Below are 19246 nucleotides of genomic sequence, written 5' to 3'. Positions count from 1 at the left end.
ACTTGAATTGGATGATTCATCTTCCATGGCACTTCTAAGTCTAACAAATTTTTTAGCTTATCAGAATTGGCTGGTTTCGAAGTTACATTTTCAGCGTTCACAAGTTCTGGTTCTGGTGAGATTAGAGTTTCAACACTCGGTTGAACTTCCACTACATCTTTAGCATCAGTTGGCTCCTCTTCAGCTTCGACAGTGTTAGGCTCTAACGTTTTTCTATTCCTTACTGTCAATGCTTTATAATGCTCCTTCCCAGGATTTCTCGGATTCTCTATATCAATAGGTAAAGCTCCTTATGGATAGTTTCTAAGTTCAGTGGCAAGTTGACCCACTTGGTTCTCAAGGTTTTTCAATGAGGCTGCTTGGCTTTGAATTAAGGCATCATTTTTTGTTATGTATACCTTTAATAGATTTTCCAAACCATTGGATGGTTCAACTTGGGTTGGTTTCTAAACTTGTTAGGTAAATCCAGTTGGCTGGGTTAGTCTGGGTCATGCATAAGTGTTACTGGGCCTAGTCCTTTGGTTACTCCAAGAGAAATTAGGGTGGTTTCACCAAGGTGGGTTATAAAAATTTGATTGCATTCCTTGTCTTCCTCATTTTTGGTTTTGGTTACCCATGTAGTACCTGTATTCTAGGTTTGATGGACATTCTTCGAACAAGTGTCCTTCCCCACAATAAACATAAGCTACATATTCATATTGATTCGATGGCTGAGCTGCAAAATTGTTAAACCCATTAATGGTAAAAATTTTAAGCATTGAGGAAATCGAAAATACCTGATATGCTAGTGAAGTGAGAGCATCCACTTCATGAACTCCAATGACTCGTCTTCATGACACTACTCAATTGGTTGATAATTGATAATTATTACTGGGAATTCTTTCAATGATTTCATAAGCCTCATTATAAGACTTACAAATGAGAGCTCCATTAGTAGAAGCATCTACTATCATTCTCGTGTGAGCATTGAGACCATTATAGAATGTCTCAAGTTGGATGCAAAATGGGATTCCATGATGAGGGCACTTCCGTAATAATTCTTTGTACCTTTCCCATACCTCATACAAGGACACGTCATCCATCTATTGGAAAGTAGTGATCTCATTCCTCAACTTAACATTCTTGCTAGGTGGGAAGTACTTCATAAGGAATCTTTATGCTAACTCTTGCCATGTGGTAATGGAATGCGGTGGCAATGAGTTCAACCAAGCTCAAGCTCTGTCCCTTAGTGAATATGGGAACAACTTTAATCGTACTGCATCTTTGGGTACTCGAGATAGCTTGAAAGAATCACTTTCCTCCATAAATAGTCTTAAGTGAATGTGAGGATCTCCGGTAGGCATCTGGAACATGATTGGCTTCAACTCGAATTGTTGTTCCTCAATTTTGGGTCTCCTAATTCCCGAATTAAGCTCATGAAACACTGGCACGACATATTGTCTTAGAGCTCTGTCCCTATCATCAGCAATAAGGATAGGATTTTGAGCAGGATTTACTCCATTTCTTTGATTCGAATTTTCAAAGTTCATCTTTTCGGTCTTTCTTTGACTTTCTTGTCTTTTTCTTTTTCAAAAATTTCTTTCAATTTCAGGGTATACAGAGAGTAAATCGATAATTTGACCAATACTCATTAACACTTGAAACAAGCACAAAAAAAAATTAGCTAAGTTAAAATTGAACAGAAAAATAAACCAAAATGCAAAATTAAGAAATTAAAAAATAATTACTTTTAAAACAGTCCCCGACAATGACGCCAAAAACTTGCAACAATGGAAATGTGCAACTGTACACAATCGCAACATGTAATAAAGTGACAAGTAAATGTCGAGTTATCGTACCCCGAAGGGGTTTAATTAAGATTAAAAATTAAACTAAGTAAAAAAATAACAATTTCCAATGCACGATTTCAGAACAAGTTTTAATCAATATGACATAAATGTTTTAGATCAATTGTATTCTTCAACTTAACATTATCAGAACCATGTTCATGTTTGTTACAAATTTAATTCATGGAAACTCGGCAATTTGCTAACTTATGAACATACTCACCTACCAAAATTCATTTATCTCTTGACTATATCTCTATGTCAATTCAACCGATTAAACAAAATTTAATAAGCAAATATGTTAATGCACATACATGCTTATGAAATTAAAATAATCTCTTATACATATCTCTATGCCAATTCAAACAATTAATTCAATTTTCATAAGCAAGTAAAAGATTAAGTGAGGTAACAATATATCTCTATGTTGAAACAATTTAATCACAAAATCACGAAAGTTATGCAAGGCTAATATATTTTTAATACCGTTGCTAATTTAACCTTCAGCTATCTTAAAAGATTAAACATGCACAAATTAAATATTGTTTCCATTAATTAAAATTTCAATCCGCTTAGTAATTAATCCAATTGTTACCTTACAAATTAAATGCAAGCATAACATAAACGTGATTTTATTTAATTGAACAAATCAGCAATGCCTATAACAACACAACATGATTTTTAATAAATTAAGAAATAGAACACAATCAATCTAACATGAATTAAATTTAAGCCATTTTAATTAAATCAAGAGTAACAAAACAATAAGAATTAATCATCACAGAATTAAGAAAATAAAAGAGTAGGAACTAGAAACAAGTCCAGTGTCTCTCTGAAGTCACTAGCGCGTCTCTTCTTCTCTGCTCATTCTGTCACTTCGAGGCCTCTACGAACACTTGAGTGCTACTACTCCAAGGCAAAAAAAGGATCTTTCTCAAGAGGAGAAATCATCAAGGAAGAGACAAGAAAGAAAATGGAAAACAAAGGGAGGTTTTAGAAGGGAGAAAGTGAGTAAAAGGGAGAAAGAAGTGTGAATGAGAGGTGTGTTGAATGAATAGGTAAATGATTACTTATAGGTTGGAGTGGCTGCTAAAAATAGCAAATAATTAGCAGCCAAACACTCCCCTTGGCCAGCCACACATGTAGTAAAGTTTGAATACATTCAAACTTTGTTAAATTTAGCTTGGGGTAAATCTTCAAAAGCATAATAAGTGGAGGGGTTTGAATGCGATTTCAATGAAACTTTGAGGACTATTTTGCAAGCATAAAAATCACCAAAATTCAGCTAATTGGGTTAGCTTATTGGATAGTTTTTGACTGCCATTTCTCTTGTTGGATTGGTCTTCTTTTATTAGCACAATCGAGCCACTTCCTCCTTTAGGCTTTATATTTCTTTTTGACTTAATTAACTTCAGATAAAAATTAAATATAAAGTGCATAAAATAATAATCATTTGGACCGTACTTGGCTGGAAAAATATATAATCTTGCCCTTAGCTCACTCGATGCAAAAATTCCCCAACGGTTCAAGCCTTTCAAGGTGTCTGATGAACCAATTTTCACATTTTGTGCGAAACTGTCGAAAATAAACCAAATTTTTGAAATTTTATTATAAAAAGATTAAAATTCAATACGCTAATAATTTAAGAACAAATTAATTATTTTATAATTAAAGTATGAATTTTGAAAAAAAATACTACGAAACTGAATTTTATTATAATTAAAGTATGAATTTTGAAAAAAATTACTACAAAACTGAATGAATTAGGGCTCAAAAGGTGCTGAAAAATTCTATATATTTTTGTGTTTCCAGGTTGAAGACGAGAAAACTGTAAAAATGTGAACTTTTTGAGAACTAGGAAACGCAAAAGATTTAAAAAAAATAAAAAGGGATAATGATGATAGTTTTTAGGGAGTGAGAAACGTGAGGAAGAAGAGTTGTGACGTGGAGAAAAAAGTTAAAAAAAAGGCTTTTAGGGGGAAAAATGAAATATTCGAGCTGTACATTATGGCTTGCATACTTTGAGTTTCCCAATATTAACTAAATGCAACTACCTAAAAATATTTCCTTTGGAATGTTCTAACCGGTCAACTCTTTTATTAACACCTCATCATTCAATTTGTCACGGCATAATGTTTCTTTGTAATGCTGCAGTAAACTATTGCTCAGTGCGCACTAACAAATCCTGCTTCTTTTATTATTCTCCTATTCATAATAAAAAAAGAATTAAAAATGTATTAAAAATAAAGAGAATAAAAATAAAAATAACAATAGGAAATAAAAAACTACTTATTAACGAAAACAAAAATTCAAACATCACAAAGGCTAATGCTTTGCCTATCACGCTCTATACCCCAGTAATGCTTCAAGCTTTTTCCATTAACCTTGAATGTAGCCCCTATTCTTAGGTATTTAACAACAACACCACCATGCTAATACACTTGAATTACTTCAAAAGGTCTTGACCATCGAAATTTTAACTTACCAAGAAATAATTTGAGCCTGGAATTGAACAATAATACCTACTGTCCAGGTTCAAATTTCCTTAGCAAAATTCTAACATCATGCCATCACTTGGTATTTTCCTTATACAAACGAGAATTCTCATATGCTTATGTTCAAAACTCTTCCATCTCATTCAATTCTAGCAATCTCTTGCCACCAACAGCAGCCCAATCCATGTTCAGCTTCTTAATCGCCCAAAACGCTTTATGCTCAAGTTCAACGAGTAAATGGCATGGCTTACCGTAAACAATTTTAAAAGGTGACATCCCTAATGGTGTTTTAAATGTAGTTCGGTATGCCCATAGAGCTTCAGCCAATCTAGTAGACCAATCCTTTTGAGATGGATTCACCACTTTTTCTAGGATTTGTCTAATTTCTCTATTACAGATTTCAGCTTGGCCATTTTTCTAAGGGTGATATGCCGTGGCAATTCTCTATTTCACCCCATACCTACTTAAGGCATTGGCTGGGATCCCTCATGACTGATAATGGCTTTCGGTATACCAAATCGTGTGAAAATGTTCTTATGCAAAAATTTCAATATTGACTTAGCATCATAAGAGGCTAGGGCTACTGCTTCTACCCACTTAGAAACATAGTCTGCTACCAAAAGTATGTATAACTTCCCCACAGATGATGGAAATGAACCCATAAATTCTATTCCCCATACATCAAAAAGTTCAATCTCCAAGATACTTTGCAATGGCCTTTCCTCTCTCCTAGATACATTTCCTGTTCTCTGACAATGGTCACATAACCTATAAAATTCATAATCATCTTTAAATAAAATTGGCCAATAGAATTCTGACTGGAGTACCTTGACAACAATTTACATTCCTTCAAAATGTCCTCCATATGGGGCTGAGTGAAAATCTTGTAAGATACTATGCATTTCATCGTTGGGGGCGCACTTTCGGATTATTTGATTTGTATAATGCTTGAATAATAATGGTTCATCCCAATAGTACTGTTTGGCATCGTGAAGAAATTTTCATTTTTTATAAGCATTGAAGTCAAGTGGCATTACACCACTTCCTAAGAAGTTTACTATGTCGGCATAACAAGGCAATACCTTGGCAATGAGTAATTGTTCATATGGAATTCTTCCTTAATAAGTTTCTTGCTTTCATCTTCATTTCCCGATTCTATTCTTGACAAATGGTAAGTCACTTGATTTTTTATTCCCTTCCGATCTCAAATCCAAATCAAACTCTTGCAACAAGAGTATCCACATAATCAATCTTGGCGTGGCATCCTTCTTTCACATCTAGAGATCACTTACCTCGGATCGATTTTGGGAAATCTCGAATTTTAATAACAATTTACATGTGGTATGTTTTCTTTCCAAAATACTCTTTTTATGATGCATGAAGTTTTTCGAAAATATTTTTACCCATAGTCTGAGTTTTGAATCGGCCTTTGATACCACTAAATGTAGCCCCTCAAACTAAGCCAAAATGTTATGGCCCAATCTAAGCGATCACATGGGCCATGGAAATGGTCAAAACGCAAGTTGAAATAAATGGATTTAGTTTTGAAAACACGTATTTAATATTTTTTTAAAATTTGTTTTTGTTTTAAATATAACTTGAGAAGTAATCTTGTTTATTATTTGAAAGATGTTATAATTATTTTAAAATTTTAGATTTGATAAAACGATTTTATGGAAAATAAATTTTATTAAGAAAACGATAAAACATTTTGTCCTTATTAAAACCAATGCAAAATGTCCCATGTATACAATTTAAAACAAAGTACTCATGCTACATTTCAATAGTATTCCACAAAATAAAATCCCAAAATAGAATTTAAAATCCACGAAAGTCCCAAAAATATAAAATAGAAAATAACCATAAAAAACATTTAAATCTGAGAGCCTCTTCGACGTCTGAATCTAAGTCCTAACCATGAGGATTATTTGAAATACTTAAGCAATAGGGGGTGAGCATAAAAAGGCTTAGTGTGAGATCAACACTTAATAAATATACTTGCATACATATCAATATACATATATCAATCATAATATAATCATACATCATCGAGAACATGGAATTTAACACTGATTACTATGCATGAACATATCGATGCATATTTAAAATCGATGAACATTTTATAAAATTCCTTCCCATCTTTGCTACACATCAATATTGAGTTCCCCAAAACTCGTCCATCCAAAACATCATTTGTGGACATGCCACCATTGATTTGCAAATAAATTGTCACTGATTAGCAGATAAACTGCTACTGATTTGCAGATAAATTGCCACTGATAACACTGATGTGGACAAGCCACCACGATCTAAGACTCTTGAAATGAGAATTTTCATTACGAAGTTAGGGGTCTCCCCTACGATTATTGTTTGGTCCTTCAAAATGATATGATGCGGCATCAGTACTATAGAACATAAATAATTAATATTAACAAAATGCCCGTATGACTCATGACACTATACCATTCGGGCATATCAAGAAAATACTAAGAGAAAGATTTTTATGACTTAAAAATGATTCTTACTTACACTTGATCAATTCAAATTGAACAATGAATCGATAAGGGGAGATTTTTGGAGTATCGAGTAATCTAAATAGTATCATTGAGATAAAGAATAATTTTGATTAATTCAAAATGAGAACTGGCACAAGGAGAGGAAAAGAAAAAGAAAATAAAGGTTTTGATCATCTACAATGGCGGCGGTGGTTCGACGATGGTCCAATGGTGGTGGAGTTTTGAGGTTCAACTAAGGAGAGGAGAAGAAAAAGTGGAGGAGTAGGTGGACTTGCAGTGGCGTACGGAGGCGAACACGACAAGGCTCACGGCGACGATGGGAAGAGGGAGATGAAAAGAGAGGAGCAGCGGTTAGAAGAGGTGGTGATCAGTGGAAGGTTGTTCAATTCACGATGGAGGAAGAAAAGTGTTTAGGAGGAAAGGTGGTGATTATTTACAAAAATAGATAGAAAAATGGTGAGAAAAATAAAAAATGGAAGAAAGTGAGAGGGAGAGGGGGTATGGACGACAAAGCAATGGAGGAGCTTTGTCAACTATGGCCAGGTCTAATGTATAAAACTACATTGTAAGATATGAGGTTATGGCAAGAAAGGGGGACATGGAGAAAAAAAGGGATCATGTACCCTTTAACTATGGTAAGTTTGACCATCAAATGAAGGAAACAAATCCTCCTCATTATGGTGCACAAGGAGGATGGCAAGCACATTAAAAAAGGGGGGAAATTATTAAAAATAAATAAATGTAAGAGTGTGAACAATGAGGCTAAAACCTTGGACCACTACGATAGATAATTAGTTATTAAACCACTTGACCATTAATTCCCTTATGTCTAATCTTACACATTTAATTTAAAACATAAGAGATGACAATTTCACTTTTGATTAATTAATCAAAAACTGGGATGTGACATGGACGGTGGGGAAATAGCCATCCAGATGGGATTTTTCTTAAATTTATGTGGACATGATAGTTTCTTATACATCCAAATAAGAATATTGCTATTGGATGGCCAAAGACCTTAGCATTACATTTCAAACATTACCTTACAATATATCAATTACTAAACTACCCTTCCTTCATATACTATACTAAAAATAGAAACAACATATTATTAACAATATTTTTCCTAAAAATAACACATGAAATAGAATATTGATCTTAAATATCTATATTGTAAAGAAAATTAATTCCGCATTCACAAGAAATCCTAATCCATAATAAGAATTACCATTATTTCATCCATTTACTATATAACATTTTCTCTTATTTCAATATTGAAAAAAACCTATTACATATTAATTAATTTCAATCTAAAATACTGAAAGTCTTTATACTACCAACAACATTTAAATGTGTTGTAGGGCATGCTAATGTGTTTTGTCTAACAACAAGATATCGTGTTTGAACTTTGTTTGATCTAAGATGTCAACCAATATATACTTATCGATCCATTATATTCATATTAAAGACCCAATTTTACATGATCGAAATTTAATATTTAGAGTTTTAATGAAACCTTTTGAGACATCAAATACCTAATCATTAAGACTATATTCATACCAATGAATACATAAACTCAAGTCTTTACATTGTTTTTGAGTCATGATAAATGATGGAATAAGTAACATAATGAAATAACACATATTCAATAAAAAATAACTATTTAAGCACATATATAGAATAACTAAAACTTCAAATGTCCTTTCAACTAGATTCGCACATGTAACACAAATCATCATACACAACATATTGCCCCTATTATAGTTATTTATTTCCATTACCTCTAATATAACACAAACAATTATGGGAATAGAAGTAACAAAGTAACGATATGGACTAAATACTTACCGAGATACGCTTAGAACTCTTTTGTTCATCAAGAATGTTTTTTTAAACCTCGCTCGTCCTCAAACCCTGAAAATCCTGCAACAAGAAAAGTATGTTATTGATGACCATTTTCATGAATTTCATAAACATGTTATGGAAAATTTGTAATTTTGTTACTTCTGTTACTTTTCAAATTACTGTTATGACTATTTCCTTGTTACTATTATTGTACATTGTGTTTTAGGGGAAGGAAGTGAATGTAAAATGGTGTGTTACTTGTTAAGTGAAATAGTACGTTTTACACCTTAGTGATACGACTCGTTTTGTGCACCATTGCCAGCTATGAATAACAGCTTGTGTAACTGCCTGAAACGAACCGTTGGTTTCATTTTAGGCTGAGGGATGAGGGGATCAGTTATGCATATTTTCAATAAGGAATTGAATTCTACTTGTAATAGCCCATTTTTAGTGGAGTCAGAAATAGTGGTTTCAGGACAACAAATCTGGCAATGAGTCCATAATTATTATCATTTATTTTAATATGATTTAAATATAGTTTATACTGAATTATGATTCGATAATTTTTTGCTAATTAAACAAAAAGTTAAGTACAAATAGTTTGTCTTGAAATTAAACTGGTTTTGAAAAATGAGGTATTGAGACCTTATTTCCGTAAACCAAGCCCATATATTGATATATTGAAGTTTGGTCCAAAATTTTTAAGGTTTGGTTAGTTAATTAAGGAAAAGGACTAAATTGCAAAAGACGTAAAACTCAATCGCGATTGAATTTTATTGATTATCTTGTTTAATTAGTGTATGCCTGAGGACTTATGAAGTAACTAGGCCATCTTTGTAATGTTGGTGGACAATTAAGGCAATTAAATATGTATTTTATATGTTAAATTTAAGTTAATTAATAATAAGATAATAAAATAGTAAAAAAATAAAATAACACTATCTTCCTTAAGATTTTCTTCCACCAGAAATAGAAAATAGAAACTCCATTAGAGAACCTAAAGGTTTGACCAAGCAAAATTTTATGCATGTAAGCTAAATTTATACCCGTTTTTCGTAAATTTTATGTTTTTGAGATAGTTATAGATTAATCTAGCTAGCCCAGTGCTTATTTCATAAAGATGTTACATATTTTAGGACTTTCCATTAATGAACTTTAGTTGTTCTTTAAGTTAATTGAAATATTTGTAAACTTGGTTGTTGTTTAGGATTATTTTGTAAAGGAATTTTAATTAGTTTTGAGTTTAGGGATTAATATGAAAATATATAAAATTTAGCATGTAAATTTGTAAAATTTTCAAATGTTTAATGGGTGGTTTGAAGTGTTGATAGGATCGGTTTTGTATATTGGAGCCTAAATGTGAAAATTTAAATAGTTTCAGTTTTAAGGACTAAATTGAATAACGTGTAAAAGTTCATGGAAAACTTGTAAAATGAAATTTAAAGGTCACTTGCATAGAAATGTTTTTGGTAATATATTTGACTTTGGTAATATAGATCCATAATTGAATCGTGTGAAAGATAACCGGTGAAAAGGGAAAATCACGTATTAGTCCCTATAAGTCAACAGATAGCATATCATAGGTAAGCTCATACTATAGATGAATATATATTTATAGATTGTGCTACTATGATGTGGTTTAATTGTATTTGGGTTAATTTTTATATTAAATTGAAATTATAAAATGTTTACAATTAAATACGGTAAAAAAATGGATATTTGGTTGTTATTGAATATTTGAGAAATATGGTTGTATGATGTTGGAATGAATTTAACTGATTGATAGCATGTGTACAAGAGTATTTCTGGAAGTGTCTCTGAATTTTAAAAGTGATAATTATACTAAAATACCCTTTGAACGTAGTAAACGATTAAGATACAATTGGAATGTCAATAAGGATTGGATGCGCGCTTGTATGAGATTGAAATTTGGTGCCTCTGTTAGTATTTCGTTTCTCTCTTGTGTGATTTGGAGTACTCGAGTATCCGAGTCATGTTACTATCTGTAATGGCCCAAATTCAAGGCTATCAAAATAGTGGTTTCGTAACCACAAATCCGATTTAAAGAGAAATTTATTTTAATATTTTTGCATGAATATTGGTATGATAGGAAAATCGTATGAAAATATTGATAGAAAAATTTTACCGATTTAGTGGTTAGTTAGAAAAAGAAAGTATTGAAGAAATTGGGTAAAAATAAGGTATCGAGACCTCAATCTCGTAAAATCGAGTCAAAATTATTTTTATAAATATTTATGAAGTGTTAGTAAAATGGTATTAAAATTTCGTTAGAAAATTTTAATGTTTGGGTAGTCAATTAAGTAAAAAGGACTAAATTGAAAAAGGTGTAAAAGTTACTAGAAGGATTAAATAGCTCAATTGTTAAATGAGGAGGGACATAAATTGCAAATAACCCCAAAATGAGATATTTTGGGCGGCAATAGCTGAGAAAAATCAGGAGAATTGAAGAATTAAGGGTAAAATTGGAATATTGTAAAAATTTGCTTTAAAAGTTAGGACTAAAGTGGAATATCTAGAATTCTCTTCATATTTTCTGCACTCTCATCAGCCAAAAATGTCCTAAGGGTTTCTTCAAGCTGGTTTTTCATAATTTTTGCACCAAGTGAGTTAATCCTTGCCTTTTTCTTATAATTTTTGTGTTTCTAAGACTTTTACAACTAGGTCCTATTCCTAAATTCATTAGTTTTTGATTTCATGTATGAAATTGAAAGTCACTATGGTTGAGTGCTGTATGTTCATGATGAAATACCATGAAATTGAAGCTTTAATTTGTTTATGAAATGATTTTATTAGGTAATTTCAATAGAAATTGATTTATAGGACCTAATTGTGAAAATGTTTGGAATTAAAGTCTAGTGATAAAATTCTGATTTCCAAAGGTTATAACATAGTTTAAAGTGATGGAATATAGTGTTAATTGAGAAAAATCAGCTCAATTGAAAGGTTAATTGAGTAAGGATGAAATTATCATTTATTGAAAGTTTAGGAAAAATAGTAATTAACATCATGCACTAAAACAGTTTTGGACAGCAGTAGTAGTCTAAATTCGGAAAATCACTAAAAATTATAGAGATTAAACTATAGGATGAATAAAATATGAAATTAAATCTTATTGAGTCTAGTTTCTCATGGAAGAAACGGTTTAATCAATAAAATTGTAAATCATGAGATATAATAGGTTTTGTGAGACAAGGTCAGAATGAATTCGGGTTCCCCTCTTCTGACTTTGGAAAATCATTAAAAATTGTAAAAAAAAATAATTATGAGTTATAATTTATATTCTTAGAATCCTTAATGAGTCTATTTTTAAATGAAACAAACAAAGACATCATCCAAATTCTGTACAACGAGATAATTAATTTTTAGTGAAGAGGGGTCGGAACCGTCAAACAGTGAAACAGGGGAACTTTAAAGAATAAACTGTACTTATTGGTTGCACTAAAAATTCTGAAAATTTTATGGTAAGAAGATATGTGAGCCTAGTTTTAGGGAAAATTAACAGATCTTGATTTAGAGTTCCGTATCTCAAGATATAAATAATTTAGTGACTGTGACTCAGTGAGACAGCTTTGAATGCACTATAAATAATAATGGAATTATAGAGAATCTTATACATGAACATGAAATGTATTAGATTAATGATTAAATTTATTTATTTAGATCCAGAAAGTTCAAATATGAAGCTAGATCGAGGAAAAGAAAAAGTTCGGGATTAGTAGATTTCTTGTTTACGAACAAGTATCGAGGTAAGTTCGTGTAACTTGAATTATATTCCTAAATGCTTGAAATGTTTGTTATTGATGTGAATATGATTTGGATGTTTATTGTATGATAATTGATGAAGTATTGATATTCTTGATGAAAAGAGGAAATAAATCTCGGTTGAATGAAAGGAAAATTCGATGGATCTCTGAAAAGGAATTGACGGTAAAAAGGATCTAGCCCGGACGGGTGATCCTATTCTGATATGGCCCTCCCAAAGAATATGTGGAAAATGGATTTAGCCCGGACGGGTAATCCGAATTAGGGTCTGAATTTAGCCTGGACTGGTAATTCAGATCCAAGCTCATTAGAGTAATTGTTTTGCAGGGGATTTAGCCTAGACTGGTAATCTCGACAATACTCTATGAGTTTATATTACAGGGGATTTAGCCTGGACTGGTAATCCTACTGTAAGGATGAGATTGGCGTGAGTGTGCTCTCTGAAATGGAAATGTGCGCACATGAATATGAATTGACGGACCCGAAATTTGTACACTTAGGTGTACCCCTGAAAATCCATCGAAATTCCAAGTAGTTCAACGGGATAAATATGGAAAAATAATAAGGAAATGGAAATCATGGATTGATGAGCTCATCAATCATGATATATATTATTGATACGTGGAAATTATTGGACTAATTTGAATGTTGAGTTTGTGCATGATAGGGGAATAATGTATTGAATGGATGTATGAATGTTTATTGCATTGTATAAAAAAATATTAGGTAAGTATAATTCCTGTTACATGAGCTTACTAAGCACAAAGTGCTTACCCTATTTCTTTTTCCCCTGTTTGTAGAGTTAAGAGCTCGGAGGTCGGATTTGGTCAGAGACACATCACACTATCAACCTCAAGATCTCGGTACATAAAGAAACTTTATTTTGGAAATCAATGGCATGTATAAGCTAGTAAAGTAGATGTTAATGTGGAATGAATGTATGGTTAGCCATTAATATGGCTAACAAATTTTGGTTTTGGTATGTGATAAGATTATCTTATGAATACAGTAAATCTATCTTGAAAATATTTTGAAATGGATTGGTTGTGTTGGATTGGTCTCGGTTTTAAAATTTTAGGGAAGAGTAGATATTTATAAACGGGTTATATTGAGTTAAAAAAATTTTATTCAGTAAAATCTGGTAATACCTCGTATCCTATTCCGGCGACGGATACGAGTAGGGGGTGTTACACTATCATTCTTCGGGCTATGAAAATATGTGACTAAAGTTAAAATTAATTGATAATTCTTATGTATATTCGTTTCAAGGTTGTATCAAAAATGATCATGCAAATATATTTCATTATGGTATTAATGTGATGAAATGTAGAGATATGTATGTTTATGTGAATTGATTTGGTTTGAACCATTGTGGACGATAAGTGCTAAAAGTAACATGTTTTAATCTCATTCTTAATGCGTTTTTAGGTGATTATTTGATGATAATGGTGAATTTTATGATCCTAATCCTTTAAATTCATGTTTTTATACTTAAGAGAGCATTTAGAAGTAAAAAAAGTGAAAAATGAGCAAAAATCGAAAAAGGAAAGCCTGGTTACACGGTCATGTGAGACACATCGGTTGCCACACAACCATGTGGTAGGCCGTGCTGATTTCATGAATTCCACTCCAAACAGCGGAAAAATAAGAAGATAGGAGTGAGCCGTCATAGAATATTCAAGAAAACAACTGAAAAAACACCATTGAAGCCAATTCTAAAGCATATTTCCGTCAAGATTGAATATTAACAGTTGATTTCTTAGGAGATTATCAGGATTTTCTTTATTTCTTTCGGTTATACTGTCTTTGGAATGTTTTTATTTGCAAGCTTGAACCAATTTTCTAAATACCTAGAGAGATGACCCTATGATGAATTCTGTCTTTTGATTTTTATTTTACGTAGTAAAGACTTAGATCTTGTTCTCAATTATATGTGCTTAATTCTTAGTTTGATATTTCTAGATTATTGATCCATGTTTGATGTGCTTAAATCAGAGGAGAAATAGACCCTATTTAAGAGTAGATCTTATGCAATTTAGTGGAGTTGCATACAATCCTAGAAATAGAATGACATAAATCTACCAGATTAGAGTCAAATCTAATAGGGGAATTCATAAATCGAGTTAATGTGATAATAGGGGTTTTAATTAGAAAGAAATTTTAATTAATCAACCTAGAGTCAGTTGCTCTTATTATTGAAGAGAGATATTAACATAATTTAGGGATTTCTACGGATCAAGATACTAAGTGAAGAAATTGTGTAATTTAGATTGATAATGACAGATGAAATATAGGTGAATTCTTTCCTAGGTATTGTTTCGCTTCTTTGTTATTATTCTATTATTTTCTTGATTTGTTTTTTGTTGCGTTCGTAGTTAATTAATTTAGTTAATTTTAGTTTTAATCAATCACTCAAATTTATCGGTTTAATAATAGAAAGACAGTAATTACTAGTACTTTTAATCTTCGTGGGAATGATATGTTTGCTCACCATGGCTATACTATTAATTGATAGATGCATTTTCCTTAGTCAGATTTCTAATTGGTTTACGACTGCATCAGTGGAATATGAAATATATAATGAACTAATTATGTACTGATCATATGTATTCTCGTAAATGATTGTCAGGTTTATTTAATCTAAGTTATGTTAGTTTTCATATTGTTTAAGGGAGGTAAGTTGAATTGGATTTTAGCTATGAACTTACTAAGCTACTTAAGCTTACTCTATTTATTCTTATTTTCTATAGTTAACGTTTTCCGGAATTGGTCAGACAGATCAACTTCAGAGCTCAAATTATCAAATTTTTGTTTCAGTAGTTTTGATTTGTTGTTTCAATTTTGTGGCAAGTATGTAGGGTTTGAAGTTGATAAACTTAAAGTTTGTGTTGGATTTTTAATGTAGTTAAGTTGGTTATAATGTTAAATTTCATGTTTTATGTTAAACTCGTGATGAATGTGATTGTGGAGCATCCTTTTGATTCTATTTTTGAAGATAACAGTTTGTGCTATTTGGTTTGTGAACATGATTTTGGTATTCCGTATCATAGAAATGGTACCTTTTTATTTGATGTCTTATTAAATTGTTGTTGAAATGGTCGTTTTGGTTTTAGTAATTCATGAACTTAGAATGAAGTATGTTTACATTTGATAGTTGACATAAATGAATGAATATTGGTATATGGTATATAGAACTTGGTTGATGATTGAATGAGTTTAAATAGTTGAAAATGTTTTAGTTTAGATGATTGTTGTTTAGGCTTGAATTGTGGTGTCAATCAGGGCATATTGGTTAGGCACTTAGGTTGATTGTGAATTGGTATATTTTGGCATGTTTTGGCACATTTTAAATAGGTTTGGATGTTGGTTAATGAATGGCTTGGAACCTAAGAAAGGGTGTGTGAAATAGCTTCTGTTTTTAAGTGTGCTTTCTAGTATACATGATCAATGACATGGTCTATGACATAGCCGTTTACCCCACACAGTTGTATGACACAGTCATGTGCTCTGTTTAATTTTGGTGATTTTAAGTCCACACGATCTCAAAGAGTTACACGGCCTAGCAACACAGTTGTATAACCCTGAGTTACACGAGCATAGGTTATTACACGGTTTAGCCACACGACCATGTCCATGCTCCACATGAGCTGAGCCTTCTCACTCGGCCATGTGGCCCCTGTTTTTAATTCTTACCCCACTTTCATATTTTGATTCAATTTGATCCATAGTTGTTTCTCAATCACTTTTAATGTTATGTAGGCTTGATTTAAGTCCCATTTTAGTTTGAATGACATGTTGATTGAATGATTTTGTTAATGAATGATTTAAAAGTAAATTTTTGAATTGAAATTATCTATGTTTGTTCTGTTAATGGTTGTAACTTCCCGTAACCCTAATCTGGTGATAAAAATAAGTGAAGGGTGTTACACTACTTCTTTCTTTTCTTCTTCTTCTTTTTTTGATCTTTCTTCTACTTTCTTTTCTTTTCTCAACATTCACAACAAAGGTACTAGAGCTCAATCGATTCTCAATTGACAATGAAGGGATCATCACCAGATTATAGAAGGAGTTTAGCCACTTACAATAGGAGGTGGTCCAACTCTAGGTCAAGATGCCTCACTAGGACACCAAGTTGGACAACCGTTTGAATGAGCTTAGGGAAAATTTTCATAGTAAGATCAAGATAGAGTTGTAGAGCCTATTTGAGCAGTACCTAGGGCATTTTCCATTTGCTACTACTGTTGCAACTGCTACTGGTCCTCCCAAGATAAGGGCAAGAGCATCTTAGGCAACCTTCAACTTGGTTTCCCTCATCGAAATCCTTTGATTGTATCTCCCATGGGAGACCTGGGCAATATTAGCACCTTCTCTCATGGTAGTCTCATGGATGGACTAAGGCGGCTTTATAAATTGGCCTACCCAAGGTTTGATAACATAATTTTTTTAGGCTAGTGGTCTAAGCTAAAGCAATACTTCAAGGTAGGGGGCATTTCTAACAGTGCGAAGGCCTTGGATTGGCACCGTATGCTCAAAGCTAGGAGGTTTTCATCTTCTGACTTTTCCTAGCCTCAAAGAACAATTTGGATCTAGTTCATTCAAATATCTCATGGCTGAGTTGGTATCATTGAAGCAATTGGGATTTATGGATCAATTTCATGATGACTTTGTAAGTTTTCTCAATCAACTCCAGTGTTCTAAAAACTATGCACTCAAAATCTTTGGTAGTAACCTTAAGCTTGAGATAAGCAAATATTTGCACCTATTCAAGCCTAAGTCCTTGGTAGAAGGTTATATGGTTGCTAGGAAGGTTGAGATTGTTTTGGCCAACACTAGTAAGAAACTAGCTACATTTAGCATAAGGGGATAGCCACGACCTCCATCCTTGTTTGCTATTGCTAAAACTAGCCCTTCACCATTGTTCCATCTAATTTCTAGTCACTTACTAGTGGGAAAAAATGTCTAGAAGCCCACTGATCGAGTTCTCTCACAAGCTGACATGAAGGATAAAAGGAAAAGGAACTATGCTTCCGATGTGGTACTAAGTATGGTCTAGATCATAAGTGTATGAAGTTTCAGTTATATCAGTTGTTATTGGAACCTTTTTTGGAAATAGATGATGAAGATTTTTAGGATTGCCATGATAATTTAGAGACAACTGAGGCTAAATGAGAGTATTCCCTTAATCTTCTTTCGTCATTACATGAAATATAAGGGTTTCGGGGCCATGACACCATTAGAATTATAGCTCAATTAGGTACTACTTAGGCCAACATGTTGATGGATTATGGTAGTACTCATAATTTCATGGATGCTAAGTTAGTGAAGAAACTAAACTTATTGGTGGACTCTCAGCCTAGGCTCAAGGTGACTATTGTTAATAGGGGTAGCTTGGTAACTCAAGGTCACTGTAGAAGTGATCTTGGTCTACATAAGGGCACTCATTTACCATGACTTTATGGCATTGCCCTTAAAAGGGCATGATCTAGTGTTGGGAATTCAGTGACTACCCCCTTTGGGCCCTATTGTGTGGAATTTTACATCTTTAACCATGCAATTCTACCACCAAGGCAACTCTTGTACCCTACAAGGCATCCAACCTGGAACTATTCAAATCATGTTAGCTACACAATATGCTAAGTACCTACTTTTATTAAGAAAATGACCATATACCTTGATGGTGACATCCAACAAGCAAGCAGCCTTGTCAGCATCTACTGAGTCCTTAAATGAAGAGTTGCCATAGTTATTTGTTGAGTATGTTGATGTGTTCTAGGTCCCACAAGGATTACCCTCTCCAAGGTTGCAAGATAAAAAAATTCCCCTCAAAGATGAAGGGTGCAATTGTGAAGATTTGACCATACCATTATCATGCAGTACAAAAGTTTGAGATGGAAAAGTCTATTAATGAGATGTTTCAATCTGGAATTATTGGTGACAGTAACAACTCCTTTGCCTCTCCTATTGTTATGGTTAAGAAGAAGGATGGGAGGTGGAGCCTTTGTGTGGACTACAGGCAACTCAATCAGCTGACTGTCAAAGATAAGTTCTCAATTCCAATGATATAGGAATTGTTTGATGAGTTTGGCCAAACTCACTTCTTTTCTAAATTGGATCTGAGATCAGGGAACCACCAAATCTAGATGTGGGAACAAAATATTCACAAAACTGCCTTTCGAACTCATGAGGGTCATTATGAGTTCTTGGTCATGCCCTTTAGGTTGACCAATGCACTTTTAAGTTTTTAGGGTTTAACGACCATAGTCTTCAAGCCTCTCCTTAGAAGATCAATGTTGGTTTTTTTATGACATATTGGTCTACTCATTCAATTGGAAAAACCACTTAACACATTTGAGGGACGTTTTGCAATTGTTGAAGGGGTGCAAGCTTTATGCCAAGCAAAGCAAGTGCAACTTTTCCACTTTTGTAAGAGATTATCTTGACCATATTATCTCTAAAGGATCTATGGTAATGGACATGTACAAAGTTAAAATTGTCCTTCAATGGCCAGTTCTAGTTTAACTGAGTTGTTGAAGAAAGGAATGGCCTGGGATTGATCAGTCTTGTCCAATGAGTCTTTTCAATAGCTTAAGCAAGCCATTTGTGTAGCTCCTATTTTAGCCTTACCAGATTTCTCTTCTAAATTTTGTATTGATTGGCCAGGGTATAAGAGTCGTATTACACCAAAAGGGAAGGCCCTTGGCCTTTTTCAGCAAAGCTCTTAAGGCCAAACATCAAGCCCTCTTTATCTATGACAAAAAGATGTTGGTTATCCTCTTGGAAG

At 32.9% G+C, this 19246-nt stretch overlaps 1 non-coding gene across 1 annotated transcript; it reads left to right on the top strand.

The window, feature by feature from the left end:
• Window positions 1-1008: 1008 nt before the first annotated feature.
• LOC128042025 (small nucleolar RNA R71) lies at window positions 1009-1115 on the top strand. Its single transcript, XR_008197233.1, has one exon. It is a non-coding gene; the product is annotated as a small nucleolar RNA R71 (small nucleolar RNA).
• Window positions 1116-19246: the final 18131 nt, after the last annotated feature.

Source organism: Gossypium raimondii, chromosome 6 (genome assembly GCF_025698545.1).
Source record: "Gossypium raimondii isolate GPD5lz chromosome 6, ASM2569854v1, whole genome shotgun sequence".
NCBI classification, from domain to species: Eukaryota; Viridiplantae; Streptophyta; class Magnoliopsida; order Malvales; family Malvaceae; genus Gossypium; species Gossypium raimondii.
This window is presented reverse-complemented; position numbering and strand designations above follow the sequence as displayed.